Source organism: Ambystoma mexicanum, chromosome 2q, assembly GCF_040938575.1.
Source record: "Ambystoma mexicanum isolate Mex_15411 chromosome 2q, UKY_AmexF1_1, whole genome shotgun sequence".
NCBI classification, from domain to species: Eukaryota; Metazoa; Chordata; class Amphibia; order Caudata; family Ambystomatidae; genus Ambystoma; species Ambystoma mexicanum.
In genome coordinates, this window is record NC_090924.1 from 202,782,484 (window position 1) to 202,801,345 (window position 18,862).

The 18,862-nt window shown below is 46.8% G+C and overlaps 1 long non-coding RNA gene across 1 annotated transcript in view; it reads left to right on the forward strand.

Moving 5' to 3' along the window:
* Window positions 1-3,368: 3,368 nt before the first annotated feature.
* LOC138569287 (uncharacterized) overlaps window positions 3,369-18,862 on the forward strand; it is a 339,714-nt gene continuing 324,220 nt past the window's right edge. The window contains exon 1 of the long non-coding RNA XR_011303201.1: window positions 3,369-3,641. This is a non-coding gene — a long non-coding RNA (uncharacterized lncRNA). The remainder of the gene's footprint in view (window positions 3,642-18,862) is intronic.

Here is an 18,862-nt window from a genome sequence, read left to right on the forward strand (position 1 = left end):
CAGGATACCTCTTTACCAGCTCTCTAGACAGGCGTAAATTCCCGAAGGTGCTCAGACCATACGGTGTGGGCACGGGGTTGTTGCTAGACCTCTATGCTACCAGGGGTCTCCCCTGAGCCTCCTGCCCAGACTACTGGGCCAGAACCGACAGGTCCACAGTGGCCAGTAGTCGGTTTACAAACCTCTGGCGTGGGCCGGTGCTACCCGTATGCGTGGATGGGAAAGGGCCTGTAGGACCACTCTTGTGTGGGAGGCTACTCCGCAAACTTTCACCCACACTAGTGAATACTAGTTCACTTACCTTGACAAAGTCCTCATCTTCCTTGTTGAGTATTCCAAATGCCGCTTCCCAGCACTCACGCCGGTTTTTAAAAGTCTGTTGTGAAAAAGAGACATGGGTCACAAAAATGCCACGCGTGACCTGCTCCCAAACAATATAAACAAAAAACGTGTGGATCCATGAAGGAAAAGCTCTGCGGGCACTTACCACACCGCCGGAACCCGTTAGTCATGTGCAGAGGAGGGTTTTTCTATATTTTTAAAGGGCAACATGGCACAGCTGCGGCGTGACACTCCATCAGATCTAACGCGGAGAAAGGGACTGACGGTTGGGCAGGGCGCGCGGAGGAGGTACTGTGCAGGCCGTGGCAGGTTGTGCCACGTGCAAAATTCCAAAGACTGCGTTGCAACACGCTCTAGTCCTGTACCCTGTTCTGAGAGACGTCCCATGAGTATGTACGAAAGGGGATCGGAACGTAAGAGTAACAGTCGGTCCCCGTGGGCTGCAAGGAAAGGGAGGAAGGGCTCTTTTGGGGGACCTTTATCCAAGATGTCTGTGAGGTCATACTCCGTAACATCTCTTGGAGGTGGACCACACTCCAAGGCCTCGGATACCTTTGCCATCACCCTTCTGTAAAAGGTGTTAGTATTCACATTGGGGTCAGGCTGGGCGAAATAAACCTCTGGATAAGTGTTGAGATTACTGCCATTTTTGCGCTCTGCCATCCCGTCTTCCTCAGACGGGAAATTCCTCGGTAGCATTCACAGGGTCCGTATGCCTTGCAGCCGAAGGGAATCTGATCTACCCAGTCATCGAAAATGCCCCCAAAAGAACTCAAAGTCTGTTATGTTGTGGGTTTGGGTTATAAATAACCACTCATGAGCCTTGTTCAGTTTAGGTATCTTTAGTAAGTCCACAGGAACACAGGTAAGTATATCAGGTATAATACAGGACAAGTTCATAGGATAGAAGCATCCACCGGTCCCCCTGTGCCAAGCTCAAGTTTCCAACTGGCAATCCAGGAACACAGGCACTCACATCCAAACATTCCAACCAGAACACTCCATACCAAACATTCCAGACTCAGGCACACATACATACAGGGAATAGCCACATAGTCAGGATAGGTAAAACACAACACATCTCCCCCCATACATAACCATGCAATCAAAGGAAGAAACAGAAGGAACAGTGTTACTAACTGTAAGTATATAAAAAAAACGATCCTTCTAAACAACCATCCGGCAAACTGCTCCTAGCATAAAGCTATCCCCTACCAAGTCCTTAGAGTAACTGCCAATTAGCTAACACACTTCCAAAACAATCACTAGAACCATAACAGGCCTATTATGGAACTCGCTACAAGGGAACCAGCCCGCAATCTCATACACAACCATTACCACCTACATCACACAATAACCCTGCATCATCATTCACCAACTACAAATTGTGCTAACACAATCTACAGGGTTAAACCCCACTATCTGCCTAAAGCCTACTCATCTCCACTCCACTGTGAGTGTCCTCAAAACACCCTCACCTGGCACCAAAACCAATGTCGTTCATATAACACAGTATTTGACCTAAGTAGATGTCAACTTAATACTAGGTAAGCAGCATGGACACTACTTTGAAAATAACATGCTGCACCAGAGAGCACATACAATAGCAACACTCCAAAAACATGCCAACTCCCTCACATAAGCCTTGGCATTACACCAAAACATGCCAACTGGACTGTGCCCACCACTGAGCACAAATATTCGACATCAACAGTGTCGGGATTCTTGATACCCCACCATTTGACACACCACAGTGTCGGGATTCTCTATCCCGCTATCCATGACACACCAAAGTGTCGCAATTCCCCAACGGGACCAACAGCCCCCACAACAGGTACCTGGCGCGACCACCTCATTCGAGGAAGATCACCACAATGGCATCTAGTGCCGGGACACCCAGTCCCCCAAGATACGGCACGACCACCTGAAGCCAGGAAGACCGCCAATTACTGCTGAGCACACAGTCGGGATTTCTCATCCCCCACAATTTGACACACCAAAGTGTCGGTATTCTTGATACCCCATCATTTGACACACCAAATGAGCACAATACCATTTCCTCCACTCCATCACTCCAGGCACCATGCCTGAGCTAATGAATGCTCAGCATTGAGCATCCCACGCTCACCATAGAGCAACCAATACTCACACTAACAACTGCTCCGGGCACCATGCCTGAGCTACTACATGCTCACATCACTGCACAGACTCATTCCCTCAAACACACCAGTCAGGAAAATTGAGCATTTAATATGATAAACAAGGGTTAAGCACCACACTTGAGTCCAATAATTAAGCTTTCAAAGTCCTTATGGTCGTTTTCCTGTGGAAGAATAATTGGTTAATACAGTGCAAAGCATAAACACAACTCACATTGGGTTTTGAAATTTCAGTACATAGCCAAGTCATCAGAAATTCCCATAGACGCACCCTTTAGCGCCACACAACGCCACCAATACTGGCAAAAACCACCACCTCTTTAGGCACCTCAACACCGGGAACTACATCCCCAAACACAATAACAAAATACATTTGAGGTCAACACATTGCCGGATCTGTAATGTTGAAATCTCTTGTTTTTTTTTGTTTTTTTTTTTGTAATGGCATCTCCCCCCATACATAACCATGCCATCCAAGGAAGAAACAGAAGGAACTGAAACATTTCCTCACAAAAACATACTGTCATTTAACGCCACATTCTGCAATGTTGCAGCATCAAACTGGTACATTTTACATGTGCATCTTAAATAAAATAACTCCTGAGTAGCGTTGCTTACGAACACAAACGCTAACTGTTCCACGATATCAGGCCTCCGTGACGAGTAAACAGTTCCATTAATCACTGCTGGCAGGTCTCCAAGCATGACATAAGCTCCAAAGATCACTGCTAACCTCCCGCTGTTCTTCTTTCTGAATGTATTTCGGATGGATGAAAGTCTTTAGTTCCGATGGGCCGGAACACTCCTAACTTCCTTAATGCACGTCATCACGTTCATCCACGTCCTAAGGGCCTTTCCTCAAGACAGCCTCCTAATGTAAACTGGGAAACAGATGGTGCAGGCATTTCTCATGCATTCCAGCCAACGGCACGGCTGGAATGCAGGGAACACAATTGGGCGCGCGTTCGCAATGGTCACCATTATCCTCAGCCACGCAGTGACGTCACCACTTACAAACGGAGCTCCGAACTGGACACAGCTCCCAGGAGCAACCCCCATCCAGTCCATAACAGCTGTGATGCGTGCTGTAACCAACATGCCGCCCCCACTGCGCTTTCCTGAGGTGACGCCCGCACAACGGTAACACTCCTGAACATCATTTAAGTCCAATAGCATGCATTTCAACGGTATGCATTTAACCAGCATGTGAGATCAGCTTGCTGACAAAGTACTGTCTCCTGGTGCTAGGGAAGGACCCCCTCACGAAATGTACAGTCTTTGAAATCATTAATTGACTGTAAATACTGAAGCCACTCCACTGCTTAACACTTTCTCTGTCTTTCACTGCCGACCACCAAAGTCACTCTATTATTTACCCGGCCCCTTGTGCGCTGTCTCTATCAGCTGCTGCTCACTCCAAAGGCCAATTTCATATACGCTGACAGCCATGCAGCGCTGTCCTGCAGTATCACTGAGCTGAGTCGTTCACTCATCCATGCAGGCACAGCACGCTTACCTTGGGGGCCAGGGGGGGGGGGGGCGGTGGATGCCTCTGTGGTTACTGCTCCTTGCTGATGGGCAACTTCCTTGCCCCTCTTGTGTCCTGGTAACAGTCCTTGTGAGTACTGCTTGATTCCTTGTTCCTTTTCTGTTGCTGCTCCCTTCAGTTTCCAACCATCCTCGTCGCCAATGTTATGTTGTGGGTTTGGGTTATAAATAACCACTCATGAGCCTTGTTCAGTTTAGGTATCTTTAGTAAGTCCACAGGAACACAGGTAAGTACATCAGGTATAATACAGGACAAGTTCATAGGATAGAAGCATCCACCGGTCCCCCTGTGCCAAGCTCAAGTTTCCAACTGGCAATCCAGGAACACAGGCACTCACATCCAAACATTCCAACCAGAACACTCCATACCAAACATTCCAGACTCAGGCACACATACATACATAATGCCGGTCAAGTGGCACAGCGAGTAGAGCGCTCGCTTTGACATCAGTGCAGAGCTTGTGAACGCAGGTTCGCAGTGCAGAGCTTGTGAACGCAGGTTCGAATCCCGGCAGCGCCAAGCTCAGCGTTTCATCCTTCTGAGGTCGATAAAAGCAGCGCTCAGGTTCGTAGCGCTATATAAATGCCAAATTATTTTATTATTATTTATACAGGGAATAGCCACATAGTCAGGATAGGTAAAACACAACAAAGTCCTTACTGTACTGAGGAATGTAGGTCGGGGCGGCAGCCGATGGGCCTTTTGAAGGAGGCACCAAAACGGCTTCGACAAGCACCAAAGGGGTCAATGGCACTCGCGTCTTCCAGGTACATTTCATGACTGAGCTTTTAGGCGCACAGGACGACTTTCGCATGCATGCTGTCTTTGTCAGCAGTGTGTGCTAGGGGATACTGAGAAGCTGCCCTTTCAAACTCTCCAACATTTTAAGATTAAGTTCTGTGCATCTTTCTGCCAGAGCAGATTTAGAGGGAAAACGTACCTGTCTGGTGACGATTCAGTCGATGAGTGTCTGCGTCTTTTGTTTTTATGTGGAAGCGGATTAAGAATGGTGGGAGTCTCTCTTTGAATGGGATCTCTTCCTATGTTTTTTAGTTTTCCTTTTTGGTTTCTCAGAGGACCTTTTCGGTCGCCTTGAAGCTTCTCCCTTTACATGACTTACGTTTTGAAGCGGTGATAGTGGGAGACTTAGGCGTGGAAGAGCTCATGTCGCCGTACTCTCCTTCAACACCTTTGTAGCCATTGATTGGCACAAACCTCCATCGGCCATTCTGTGATCAGCACCGAGACACCAGAGGCACGCCTTGTGGGGGATCATTTTGGTGTCGCAGATCTCACATCTCTTAAAGCCAGAAGGCTTCTGGGTCAACATTATTTGTTTAAAAATACAATTTTTATATCAATTACTTCAGAAAAAGGGTTTTTCTAAAAGTGAAGTCTGTTACCGAGAAGCGTGCTGAGCATGCGGAATAAAGGAAGAGGTCATGTGCGTCCTTGAGGATGAAGAGCACTGAGGGACCTGGACGCCCATGCCACAACGTGCCCTATACTGGCGTAAATGTTCTAGATCTGCTAAAGCTGGAGAAATATATCCAAGATGAGTAATTCATGAGCAGACACAATCCATTAGAATAGTTGGGCCAGCTCAGGGGTGCTGGAGGAAGCAGATGCCCATTTCTTCAGTTAAGTGTGGCAGAAGACTCCAGACTTTCCTTTTCCACAACCAGGAAATACTGAAAGGAACCAATACGGGCTGCCATTGACCTCTGATGATGGCACTATGCATTGCTCTTATTTCCAGAATGTTCTGTACCTCCCTCTGTCATTATGAGATGGGATGGGACAGGGGAGGACAGATAACGGGAGTGGCCCCGGAGACTGAGCCCCCTGCCCATCACTGACAGAGTACAAGAGTGCCTGGTGGTAACTTTGAATGTGGGCAGGTGACTTTGTATTCCGCCTAACACTGCATTTATATTGGTTAAATAGAAAGTTATGGGTTAGTTTCCCTGACTTGGCCAAAATCCATGGAACAACTTCTTGGTTGACTTTCCAAGTTATTGTCTCTTGGTAGAGGAAGGATATTACTCACTGCAACACTCTTGAAATTGCCTGAACCTTTGCAGCGGCCTGGTCCTGAGGAATGCAGTGAAAGAAAACCATACTGGCTCTAAAGGCAAGTTATCAACCAACCCACACAAGGGTTAACTATTTGTATCTTTTATTCATCTCCTCTCTCTCAACCACTAATGCTACTGTCACACCATCCCTATCTATTTCCACCATCTCGTTTCCACCCTCTGGCCTCACCTCACCACTTGCCTCACCGATTACTAAAAATAAATTTAAACCTTCTGCCATTCCTCCCTTTCTCTCTGACCTACAGTTTTCACTCTCCTTCTACACACCTGATGCCTCTTCGGATCTGGGTTGTTTGATCATTATCGATGTGTTCGGGGTGGACTGCTCGCAGAGTAACTGCTTGGGCACTCATTTTGTCTGTCGATTTTTATCCTGTCCCCCGCCGCCAATGGCAAGGAAGCAGGGGACACCCCCAGCACCCCCGAAACCCCTAAATGCTGAACATGGGGAGCAGGTGACACCCCTGCTCCTCATCTTCAGTATTTTTATGTTTCGAACAAACCGTTAACCCCCAATTAGATCAAAACATCAATTCAGTCAGTTTGTTTCAATCTAATTGGGTGTTACCACCTCTTCCACTATCACTGCCATCTCCAGCTTCCAATCCCTACTATATGACACATTCTGCTTTCACTTCTAAGTCTTAAGTGTCCTCAACCATGGGTCACCCCATTCATACACTGTCTCTGCACAGACATGCACACAGGGGGGGGGGGGGCGTCCTACCCTAGACATTTCATTGTTTATATTTCATTTCAATAAACAATACTAGGTTTTGCATGTTTTGTACACATCTCAATTTACGTGCACCATGTGTGACTAAGATTCAGAAGCAAAAGACACAACTGTTCATTCAAATTCATTCAGTATTTATTGATTTGCTGTTATTTTTATTTTTTCCTTTGTTTTTCTTTTTGCCTTTTTTCGGTTGCTTTTTCTCAAAATAATTGTTGCATTCCATTGACACAATTATAACAAAGGTCATAGGAATAAAGACTTGTTGGTGTGTAGTAGTACTTGTGTTACACCTTCACCTCCAGTGACTTGTGAAATGTGACAAGGTTTTCTTTTTATTAGTCAAAAAGAACAATGCAGATCACATTTTACGCAATTTATATAAAGATAGTTGCAAACGCTGGACTTAAAAGGGTGGCCTAATAATAGGTCTACGTCTAGAGTTAAATCAACAGTTCAACTACAGGGGATAGTCCATACACAAGAGGTGTCCGATCCCTGGACGTTTTGGCATATAGGTGGTGAGATTTCTTCTGAGGCGACTGGGATAGGTCTCCCTAAGGAGGAACATATAAAAAGACTAGCATTAGCAGTGCTGTGTGTGTGTATGCATGAAAAATAATTTTGTATACATGACAGTAAAAAGAATACAATTCTAAAAACTCCTGGGAGTAGCATTTCAGTGTAGTGGGCAAAAGGGCACTGACCTTCAGTGGGTTGCACTAGGAGCTCCCTCTGTGTCTTTAATAATGTCTTCCAGCCTTATTCTTAAGGAAGCACTCTCCGCTGTGTTGTAAAAGTGCTTGGTAAGGTCCTGGGGAATCATAATGTAAATTAAATAGAAAGTAAAGTTCAGCCATAGGGAGTATTACCTTGATTTTGTAGTTCAGCATGCTAGATACGGGGATCTGTGGCGGGGGGAGGGTGTAGCTCCCCCAGGGGCATCTTAGGAGCAGAGAGAGTTGAAGAGCTCCGTTGGTCTCGATTAAAGGCGTCTCTTAGTGGATTTAAGATGCTCTCGAGGTAGGCAGCTATGGCGGAGTCCTGAAAGGAGACCCGCATTAGTATACCAGATATTGTTGAACTCAAGTAAGTATAGGAGGAGCAAGGACAAGGTCTGGAATAGAGCTTACCTGAACGAGTAGTGAGTGGCACTCGATGTCCGAAATGGTGTGGCATAAAGATGAGAGACACTCAGCTCCTTGTAAAGGAGCTGTGTCATTGCGGTCCAGTGCGCATGCGTCGGGGCAGGTAGTGTTCCTGCTATGCGCATTCACGATGGGCCCGCGTTGCGTCGTCATGGCGATGCAGGGAAGTGAGGCCTGGCTAGTGCGGCTAATGTGAGGAGCATGTATCCAAGGGACAGATGGATAAGGTTATGAGTGAAGTATAATGGAGGTACACTAGGAACAATTGGATCTAGAATAGCAAGGGAGCCAAAACTCTGCTTGCTTGGAGACGGTAGGCGTCAAAACACGGTGATGCAAAAGATACAAGGTATATTAAAGCATGAGGCTGACTACTAGTAAGATGCCTGTCAAATTTCCAGGTGGGGTACTAGTGCCAAATCACGTTGGTGCAAAGGATACAAGGTATACTACAACATGAGGTAGACTACTGATAATATGCCTGTCAAATTACCAAGTGGGGTACTGCTAGCTATAGTGCTAGATCTGTATTCTGGATATGTGGGAGCTAGCTCAGTGCAGTATGTGAGTTAGAGTTACCCGTATGGACCACTTGGTTGCGCTTCGTTTAAACCATTTGTTACGGTGTTCAGCTTAAACACCCACCATTCCTCCTTAAGGTTTAGGGCACGGTTGGTGTTTGAAGTAGAGGGCACAACATCAACTACACACCAAAGGAGAGCATCAGGGCTGTGTTGGAATTCCACAAAGTGTGACACTAATGGCGCAGTGTGGATTCTGCACCGGATTCTAGATCTATGCTCCCCTATTCTTTTGTGGATCTGTCTTTTTGTTTGGCCCACATATCTAAAACCACAGGGACACTATAGCATAGATCGCATTGGAGGTTTTGCATTTTGAAAAGTGCCTTAAGTGCCAGACTCTATCCTCAAAAAGAGGTCTTTTTTTGGTGACTCTGCAGCAAGTACATGTCCCACAGGGATGGTGACTTTTATCTGCCTCATATTCCAGGATGTGGACCTGGTGTTTTTTTTACTCATTCTAGTGTTGGTAAGCATATCCTTCCTTCAGGTTCTTGGAGCGTTTAAGAGCCATTCTTGGTAGTTTCTCATCTGGTAGACTAAGTTGGACCAGTGGCCAGAACCTTTTGATCAACTCCTTCAGTTTAGTAGTTGTAGGTCCAAATGTAGATACACATGTGAGGATGTCATCCTTCTCAGTACTCAGGGTTTTGGGTATCACAGGGATTCCCGTGGTGTAAATCTGGCCCTCTAATGTGTGGCTGAGGAGTTTTTTGGGATACCCTCTAGTGCATAGTTTTTCTTGTAAAGTAGTAGCATGTTTCTGATATTGGTCTAGTTCATTGCAATTTCTACTGAGGCGCAGAAATTGTCTGTATGGCAGGTTGTCCCGCAGGTCCTTCGGATGGTTGCTTTTATAGTGGAGGATAGTATTTCTATATGTTTCTTTGGTAAACAGAGTGCATGTGAGTGATCCATTAAGGGTTTGATTTCCAGATCTAATAAATGTATCTCTGTGTTGCTATTGGCCATTGTGAACTTAATTTTCTGTGATTGTCTGTTAATCCAGGTAAGAAAATTGTCCAGGTTGGTTTTATTGCCTTTCCAAATGAAGGATGATGATATCAAAATAGCGCAGCCAATGGCATATTTTCTCATGGAAGGGGTTGTTGATGTTCAGAACAAAGTTTTGTTCATATTCTGCCATAAAGATTATGGCCATACTGGGTGCGAACGCAGCCGCCATTGCAGTCCCACTGGTTTGGATATAGAGGGTCTCTTCAAACAGGAAGTAGTAGTTAGAGCTAATTCCAGAAGTTCTACTATGAAGTTAGTGGGTACTCTCTTCTGTTGCATGTGATGTGTTAAATGATGTCTAATGCATTCTACAGCTGCATCCGGTGGAATGCTGGTGTAGAGGCTGACTATGTCTACACAGACATGCACCTGATGCTGTGAAAATTGAGGCGTACCAACTCACACGAGGACCTGCAACTCTACCTCTCTGTTCTGAACTCTCTCAAGTACTCTCTTGATAGAGCAAAAAGAAAATTCTACCTCACCCTCATCAACTTTCACTCCAACCATCCTCGCCGGCTACAGGGCATTCTAAACTCACTCCTCCTAAAACGAGGACTATCAAAAGACAAGCGAACTGAAAACTTTGCTGCAAAAACACCCACAATTAGAGGCTCTCTCCTGACCTTCCTCATACTTCCAACGTCTACTTTCTGCACGCTGCATACTCTACCTCCATCTCCCACTTTAGTCACACTAATACCGAAGTCGTCACAGGTCTAATGATGAAGGCTAACCCTTCTTGTGCCCCATCAGACCCTCTTGCTCCTCGGCCAATCAAATCTACCCCTTAAGTGGCCTCTGACCTCACTGAACCCATCATCCTGTCCTTAGGCTTTGCTTGCTTTTCATTTATTTTAAAAACGGACAAGTACATCCTTTTCCTCAAAAAGCAAGGGGCTGACCTGAACGTGCCAGCCATTGTTCGCTGTGACTCTACTTCCGCACTAGTCTAAAGCACTGAAATGGGTTGTGTTCAATCCTATTACCAATTTCTTGGACACTGCTCTCATGAATGTCTCCAACTTCATTGCGTCTGCTAAGCGCTCCAACCTATGCCGTAACCTAATCCTCCATGACCTGTCCGCTGCCTTTGACGCAATTGATCACTCTGATCTCCTTAATACTCACTCTCTTCTCAGGATTCACGATCAAATGATCAAGCCCTTGGTTGGATGGAATCCTACCCAGCACCTTGCCAATTCGGTCTCTTGGAACACCACCACCTCACAACTACTCCTCAAACTGCTTGTACTCCACAATGCTGTCTTGGGTCCTGTTATCGTTCAACACTACACCTCTGCTCAGGTACCTCCTTCCATTCCACACTGCCAAACATCTTTCTCTAAACTGCTGTGTCAGCATCCTCTTTGGTCACCGCAACTATGCTTTCTGACCACCTGACAAGATCATTAACTTCACTACCAGAGAACTCTCTGAATGCCCTCACTTCACACCTACTTCCACTTACTGTCATCAGGCTGGTTGGCTGACAATGCATAATTAGACCAGATTTAAATTTCTTCTCCTGGTTCATAAATCTATCCACGGTAAGGCACCACTGTGTCTATGCCCCCTCTCCAAATCTACAAGCATTCTTGTAATTTCCACTGTACCTCCTTGACTACCCTTGTGGCACACTGCCTTCCATGTGCTTCCTCTCACTTAAGTACTTTCTTCTTCTTGCTCCACTAGCATGGAATTCTCTTCCCCAGACATCCAGTAAACAGTTGTAAGGGTGCATATGAAGGCAACTGACCAGGAGGTTTCATGGTGGTTGGCAAAGACTTATTGAAATAAAAAACCTAGCTATCCCTAAGCGGCATTGCCTGCGTCAAACTAAAAACTAAAGGGTTTATAAGAATGTACGTAACTATAGAAAGAACCGTCCTGAATCAAACCTTACTTCTATCTCTTACACTATGACTAAAGTTCTCTCATCAGGAGGAATGACTCCCTTCCCCTGGTCTCAGTTTACACAACAGTTCCAGACGTGGCCAGGAGGAATTACTCCCTTCCCCTGGCTTCTCTGGTAATATCCAAGCTGTATCCAGGGCAAATTACTCTCTTCCCCTGGGTGTTAGTAGCACAAAGTTCCAATTGTATCTAGGGTGAATGACCCCCCCCCCCCCTTCCTTGGATGTCTAGTTTCAACATATTTCCAGTTAAGATCAGGTGGAATGGCTCCCTTCCCCTGTCTTCTAGGGTTACTTTCGCAATAGTTCCAGGCTCTCCTTAACCAGTCAGTGTTTTTTTTCTAGATCACTGTTTAGAGGATTCTGTTACTTTGGTTTGAGTCTCAGGCCCTGGTTTCTATTCTACTTTCATCAGGCACACTTGGTTCACACCCTTGCCAAGTACTGCCACAAGGAAGATAACTTGTATCAAAATAGGCTTCACCTCTGTGTCCCGGACCCTTTGTTCTCTTCCCTTCTCACTGGGCCCACTTGTTTTACGCTCTTCCCAAGTACTGTCACAAGAAAGATACTTATTATAGATTTCACCTCGATTTGAGTCTCGGACCCTTTGTCCTCTTCCATTCTCACTAGGCCCATTGGGTGACTGTCTTCCCAAGTACTGCCACAAGGAGGATGCTTTCTATCTTTATCCCCATGCGGTTTTACGCTCTGCCACACCTCCAAGCCTCTACCGGTACCGTGACGTGCCCATTACCTTTGTTGGCTCTGTGACTCTGTTCTTCCTGGGTGCTAGAGTCTTCTCGCTGCAAGCATCTCTGGCTTCTACTGCTCTTGCTCTGCGTACCTTCACAACAGCGTGGGCATGGTTACTGGTTCTCTCGGTCCACCACCCAGAGGTTGCATCACAGTCTGCCTGGCTCCTGTCATGACCATGATCTGCCCCACAACACCAGGCAAAGGACTCTCCTCCTCGGCCACTTGCCTTTAGGAGTGGCCTGCTCTCAGCTTTCCCACTGTGTCCTCCGTGTCTTCTTCAAACTTCCCGGGTGGGACTGTCTTTCGTACTGGTCTGCAGCTCCCTTCTCAAAGTCCTTTTTCAGTTTTTATTTATTTCTCAGGACAACCCCCCATCACAGATCACTACTGGCCTTGCTAATAATCTTCATACTTTGGGTGATCTTTTTCGTGCCAGTAATGGAATTAGACTATCTATATTGTTAACTATCTTCTTTGTCTCAGCAGAAACTACTGGTATAATGTTACAATGGCAAATAGAGGGGGCGTTGGTGGCAAGGCGGTAACAGGTTTTAGAGGGTTAGGTTTGGGGTGTTGTGCAGACTTTTACCCAGGTGGTCGTCCTTATCCTCATGAGGTCCTCCCGCATTAAACCTCCACTAGGAGGAATATTGGGTAGGAGCCTCACCATCCTAGCCTCATGGAAAGGGGCTGTCCTCTGGGGAGAAGTGAAGAGACTAAGTCAATTGTCTCACAGCTCACATCAATTTGTTCAAAGCCAAATTGAAAGCCTACCTCCTCACCTCAAGAGTTATCCTCTTAACCTACCTCTCATCTACCTTTGCGCAAAAATGTTTCCCTTGCCTTCAACCTGCCTCTGTCCCTCACTTTCTCTGCCTCCTCTCTGACCCATCATTGTCACATCCTTAAGAATGCTGCCGTACCACCTAACGACTTAAAAATTCCGAATGATGATTGTCAGGAAACACTGATCAAGTCAAGGACATCATGGTGCTGCTTTTTCTGTTGGGCTGTACAATGGTTTCACTGCCCGAGAGTCTCAGAGCTCATTATACCAGAGTGGCGGCTGCCACCTCTGCACTGCAGAGGGGAGTCCCTTCCCTGGACATTTGACAGGTGGCAACGTGGCATCTTTACACATGTTTGCTAAGCATTACGGCTTGGATTCCCTTGCAGACCACGATGCTCATTTTGGTATGGCAGTACTCCAGATTTTTCTGGTTTAGGTGGCGCCCTTGCTTCCTCCCTCCTCCAGATTTACGTTCTGCTTTGGGAGGCTATCATAGATGAGAGGCCGCGCTGGGTCCAGCCGCTGGAATCATTTCTCTGCCTTCGAAGGATGAGGTGAAGGAAAAAAAAAAAAAAAAAACACAGGAAGATGGCTCTTCTGAGAAGGATGAAAAACGGAGACCACTTTCGGGAGAAAGGAGGGCCTCGCTCTCAAAGTCACCTTCTGTTTGGAGAAACCCAACTAGGGAGGCTTAACAGACAATGCCTGAAGCTCACTCAGCCATCTTGCAGAAGTGATGGCAACCAGGAAAATCACATCAAGGGTGCGCAACCTAATAGAACAGTAATGAAGGGGCTCAAATGGAGCACCCATCAGGAAAGTCAAAACCAAATTTAAGTCCCAGGCCAGAATAACAAACTGTCATGGAGACAAATACCACAAGAACTGCATAAAAGTGGGGCTTGTGAATGGGAACCCTGTTCCGGGGACCCCTTGAAAAACGAAATAGCAGCGAGGTACCCCTTTACAGTACCAATCTGCAGGCCCCCCTGGCCAAAGATACCAGAAAATCCAACAAAGGGGGAAACATGACGGGATAAAGGATCCAGATCCCTCTCCTGGCATGGAGTCAAAAAGTTAAATCATCCGCAGGCAGAAATAGACTTCATGAACAGCCTATGAGCTGAAAGGAGTACACCAAGGACATAGACTGCAAAATCTGGTGGTAAGCCTCTCTGCCTTCAGCCACCAGGGCCTGGAAATTGTCGTGTATCTCTGCCTATAGGAAGTTCTCGTCCGCCCCTGCAGACCATCGGCCAAAAGAGAATTTGGCTAGAGCGCATGAAGCCCAAAGAGAACATCTTCTTGCCCTAAATGTCAAGTATCTTGCTCTACCAGTCAGGAGGGAGGGAAGGAAGGGGAAAGTGGAGGTTTTCAGGTTCGCCATCGCCGCCTGAACCAATAAACTTTCAGGGTAGGCATGAAAAGATAGAAACGCCAGATCAGACAGCGCAGGGCGTAGTTTCCTCTCCAGACCACTGTCAACTGCCACAGCAGAGGTAGGTTTCTCCCAAACTTTTGTTAGAGGCGCCTTTATGGCCACATTGAAGGGTAGCAGCGTCTCCTTCCTAGGGGCATTATCCAAGGTTTCACAAAGCTCATACTGGAGCTTGAATCTGGATGGAGCAGAAAGCCCCAAAGTCTCAGCTACCTTGGCCATCCTCTGCCGAAAAGTGGCCTGAGGCTTGATCGGAATAGAAGCTGATAAGATTTCCATCTCTGGGGACTTGTTCAGACCACTGGCGACCCATAGGTCATCAGCTAGCCCAATCACATCCTCAGCTTACCTTCAGAATTCTTCGGGGAAATCTCTATCTCCTCCCTGGAAATCATGGGTTCCAACCCCAAATGGTACCTGATCACCTTCCTCATCGTAGATGGTGTAAACTTGGACATGAAGGCGTCTCTTGGGAAAGGAGTGCACTCTTGAGGCGCTTGAACAACACACAGACATCGAAACCGGACTCGGCGGCGCGATTGCAGTACCCGTAGGTGGGGCCGTCCGACGCCTGGATCCTTCGGTCATAAGTGGATCCAGGTCTGAGCCCAAAAGCATGCAGGAGTGGACTCCAGCAGGCCCTCTGCCTGTCGCAACAGATGCAGTGAGGCCCATCAGTGCCACTGCCGAAGGCGCCTTCACCACTGAGGCTGAAGTCATCGGTGCTGTGGCAAAGATGTCTATCATCTTCAGGTGAAATGCCACCCCTTCTTCTTTAGTGAAGGACTGGATGTGATAAGGGACTTGTACCTGCTGTTCCGGGGACTCCCTGGATTGTGGCTCCTATTCAAAGAAGATGAAGAAGAGTGAGGGTGAGAGGAACCACTGAGGGGAGCGGGACCTCTTCTGGGGCTTCTTCTAGTCCTCTTCTTTGCACAGAGCTGGTGATTCGAGACGGCATTCTGCTTCGTGCAACCTTGGCGACCGCAGCTCCACACTTCGCCTTGTGGATGAAGGTGAAGAGTTTTGCCGCTCTGTCCTGGAGGACCTTTGGGTGCATGGACTGGCACGACCCACAATCCTGGGTGTTGTGACATTCGCCCAGAGACAGATCCGGTTCAGACCCAAACCAAACATTGGTCTGCTGCAGTCCGCACACAGCTTAAATCCCGAAGCCTTCAATAGAGTCGGCATGGCAAAGAGAAATTCGTTTTTAAACAAACGCGGTCCGATCAGCGAACAGAGCGAGTGGAAAAAAGGAACCAATTTCATAGAGCGTGGTGCATTATATACTGGCCTTGAAGTCTTGTCCGGGGTGGGGAGTGTAGATGGGTCAGACAGAGCCACAATGCACCCCCTGCTGGTAGAAAGCTTCTGAGAATAGTTGCGACAGGGAAAGGATTATCATAGATGAGCAAAAACAAAATGGAGCCCCAGGATTGGAACTCCATCTATTATTGTGATACCTTAATTTGTTGGTGCAAGGTCACAGGATGCGTTTTGAGGTGATGCCCACACCCCCTTTTGGTATGATAGAGGGTTTATTCCTGGATACCTCGCAGTTTGTTGTTTTTGAAAAAGCAGATTTTCTTGATGCTAATAGACCGAGGACATATCCATGCCGCAGCCTTTCCTTATCAAAGGGCCCATCTAGAGCCCAGCTGTATCAAACAGGACATTTCCAGAATCAACATAGGACCTCACAGGGGGCAAGACACAACCACCATTAGCCTTGATAAATACCCATGGGGTCGAAACACGTGTCGGCTGATCACAATTGGGACCATGAGCCCACACTAAAATTGATGAATAAAACCTGCACTTATAATCAAACGCAAAAAGCGTGGAAAATCTACTTTTTCAATAATAACAAACTGCGAGGTATCCAGGAAAAACCCCTCTATCATTATCATAGATGAGGAATCTGTGGGAGCAACAAATCCAGTGAAAAACTTATTTTGCACCTATTCATACATTTTAAGGCTAAGAGCTATGCTGTTCTCCTACCTATTGCTGCCATGCTAACATGGCGATAAGCCAGGTAGAGCATACTTAAAGCAAACTGGTTGGTTTCTGAAAGGGCAGATGGAAGGGGATCCGAATGTCCACCAGAAGTTCTTTCCTCAGGGCACTTACCTGTCCAAGGCTTAAGGTTTCCCGGGGCTAAAGAAGCATATGGGCTGCTTGAATGAGATCCAGAGAGGCATTTTGGCAAATCTTGCCTATGCCATTTAGGCATCTATGTCCCTTGATCAATTTTGTGTTTCACATTGCGCTGCAAGCAACCTGATGCTTCAGTGTGCACAAGTCATTTGTTGGGAAGCCATCCAGGATTAAGCTTTAACCAGTGCTGCAGCCACCACATAGGACTATATAGTGGGTTACAAGTCGTAGTTTCCGATCCTGCACTGCTCAGAATTTTACTTCTTATTTATTTGTTTCAGATGCCTCTATGGACAGCATGCCTGAACGCCAACAGAAGACTCCTGCGAGTTTGGTATGAGATCAGGACTGGGTGGGGGAATCCATTGTGAAACAGGCCACAGACGTGTGGACCTTTTATGATAGGGGCCCATTATCCAGTTCAGCTTCTTCATTAGCATCAATGTCCTGTCCTCTTGAGGGTACATCGAAAGGCTGCCTCTCCCCTTGCTGGTCTTGTGCAGTGTGTAGGAGAGAATCAGCTGTGTTACCGGGTCTTGTGAGGCCAGTGGTGTGGCTGATTGAGTAGTACCAGTGGGTTTTAAGGTGGCAACATGCTTTCTGCTTGTGCCATATCAACCTGAAAAATTGAAAGGGGTGGTAAAATTGTTAAGAGGTAGTTCAATGTTTGTAGGAGGCCCTTAAAAAACTATTGAATGCACCCATGGGACCACCTGCTAAATAATGTTAGCTAGGAAGAATCTCATGCCCGTTGAAGACATGACCAGTAAAATCCGACTTAACTAAAGATTTGTGGTTGACTCCATGAGGTTGAAAAGGTAATTCCGTCCATCAGATCCTTGTGCGTGAAGGACCCAGAGTGCCTCTAGTGTGACGATGCTTTCTGTGAATGGTGAAGGCTGAGGCACTAAGGTCGAAGCTCAAAGAACTATTGGTGAGAGAAGCACACCTGCCAAAACCTTCCATGGTTGCCTACGACATCCAGGGTAAAGGGTCAAAGAGGACATACAGGATAGAGGAAGGTAGCATGAACCCACATGCCCCGATAGTTTCCATGTGGCCATGGCAATGGCTAACGCAAGTAGGCTGAATAAAGGGCCTGGATCCACTTATGCTGCCAAGCCTTCAGCAGAGTAAGTGGAGAGGATGGGCAGGTCAGGGACAGAGTGGGATGGGTTTGCTGGGAGGTAGGTATACATCTTCACATGTTCATTCAAAAGGATGTATCACCTAAACTTTTTTTTTTAAATTCGTTTTTATTGATATATATCATCATAGCGACAACTGCACAGTGATACATTACGTCCAACGGTGGAGCCATGTAACTGTTGGAATTGCATCAGATTTCTGACATCAACCCTCCACCCCAGAGCCGTTGAGAACTTCATATTCCCCGTGTTTTATGCTCCCCCATCTCCCATCCTGGGATATCATTACATACGAGACCAGTGTGCTATGTTCTTCTGGGGGGGGAGAGGTGGGAGGGGTCCATCTATGTGCATCATCCTCTGACCTTCCCCATTCTATCCCCCGATTGTGATACATTGCAAGCCTGTGCATCAGTCTTTTGCAACCCTTGAGTGCGCGGTCAGGTGAATGGCGGTTTCCTTATCAAGGAACCCTCTCAATGGGGCCCAGATATCTTTTGGTCTACTACTAGCCAGCAGCATCGCTGCAAACTGGCTCTCCTTCCCTTCACAGTTGGTCATGACGCTCAGCCAGTTTTTTAACGTGGTGGAGGGCCCCAAAACCATGACCTGACTATCAGTGATCTCGCAATCACAGACGCCATGCATAATAATCTGCCTGTGGGTCTGCTCTCTCCCTCAAATACACCTAGTAGCCAGTTCACTGGGGCCTCTGGGACTTGCTCAACCACCATTTCCCTTGTGACGTCTATAACTCGTTGCCAAAAGGTTTGCACTTCCTTACACAGCCAGATGTTTAAAATCTCTTTTCGGTTTGTGGCATTTCCTGCATTCTGCTCATCTCTCTGGATAGTAGAAATGGAGTCCGAGTGGGGTGTAGAACATTTGGTGTAGGTACTTCGAATGTGTGCGCCTATATCTATTGTTCAGGGCTAATTTCCTGGTTTGCATACACACCAATTTCCACTGGGGATCTGTAATCGTCCCGCCCAGCGCCTCTGCCTATTTATCCTGTGA